Genomic DNA, 943 nt, shown 5'->3' on the forward strand with positions numbered 1-943 from the left:
GACTGAAAGAAGTCCTGCTCCCTCTCAATTCAGTTTAATTCAATGGGCTTTATTGGCATGGGAAACATATGTTAACATTGCCAAAGCAAGTGAAGTAGATAATATACAAGAGTGAAATAAACAAAAATGAATAGTAAACATTACACTAATAGAAGTTCCAAAATAATCACGACATTTCAAAACATATTACAATGTGCAAATGGTTAAAGTACAAAAGAGAAAATAAATAAACGTAAATTTGGGTAGTATTTACAATTGTCACGCCCTGGTCGAAGTATAGTATGTTTGTCTTCATTTATTTGGTCAGGCCAGGGTGTGACATGGGTTTTTGTGGTGCGTTTTTGTCTTGGGGTTTTGTGGGGTGTCTAGCATAGTCTATGGCTGCCTGAGGCGACCAGGTGATTATCGTTGTCTCTGATTTGGAACCATATTTAGGCAGCCATATACTTTGAGTATTTCCTGGGTGATTGTTCCTGTCTCTGTGTTAGTTGTCACCAGATAGGCTGTGTAGGTTTTCACATTCCGTTTGTTGTTTTTGTTTTGTTCGTGTATCGAACTAACCACGCTGCATTTTGGTCCGACTCTCTTTCGACGGAAGAAAACCGTAACAGAATCACCCACCACACCAGGACCAAGCAGTGACAGGCAGCGACAGCAGAAGCAGCGAAAGGAGGAATGGACATGGGAAGACGTTTTGGATGGCAAGGGTTGTTACACTTGGGAGGAGATACTGGCTGGAAGAGATCGCCTCCCATGGGAACAGGTGGAGGCACTTAGGAGAGCAGAGGCAGCCGGAAAGAGGAGCCGACGATACGAGGGAACACGGTTGGCAAGGAAGCCCGAAAGTCAGCCCCAAAAATGTCATGGGGGCTCAGGGAGAGTGTGGCAGAGTCAGAGTTCAGACCTGAGCCAACTCCCCCTGTTTATCGTGCGGAGCAGCGAT

This window comes from Oncorhynchus keta, chromosome 1, assembly GCF_023373465.1.
Source record: "Oncorhynchus keta strain PuntledgeMale-10-30-2019 chromosome 1, Oket_V2, whole genome shotgun sequence".
NCBI lineage: Eukaryota > Metazoa > Chordata > Actinopteri > Salmoniformes > Salmonidae > Oncorhynchus > Oncorhynchus keta.